Raw genomic sequence first — 401 nt, forward strand, 5'->3', positions numbered from 1 at the left:
AAATCCACAAATCCACAAGGTTTCCCCGTCCCCCTTACTACCAGGGCCTCCCCTCTACTGATTTTCTCTCATTTATGCTGCCTACGTATCTTGTTTGTGCATAGTCACTTGCCTGCTGTCTTCTCTATTAGCCTGTAAGTGCCTTGAGAGCAGGGACTATAGTTTGCCTTTCTTTGTGTTCCCAGCACTTAGCACAGTGAATAACACATTGGAAGTGCTTAATCAATGCTACTTTACTGTGCCTACCAGAGCCTGCTGTGATTTCATTCAACAGATAAGGGACATATGATTTCAACTAGTTCCTGTGTATCCTTGTGATAAACTTTTTCTTTCTTTCTCTCTCTTTCCTCCTTCCTTCCAGTTCCTTCCTTCCTTCCTTCCTTCCTTCCTTCCTTCCTTCC

Source organism: Petaurus breviceps, unplaced genomic scaffold (genome assembly GCF_028583685.1).
Source record: "Petaurus breviceps papuanus isolate PSGF00001 unplaced genomic scaffold, PetGlider_PUasm1.0 187, whole genome shotgun sequence".
In the NCBI taxonomy this organism is placed as follows: Eukaryota; Metazoa; Chordata; class Mammalia; order Diprotodontia; family Petauridae; genus Petaurus; species Petaurus breviceps.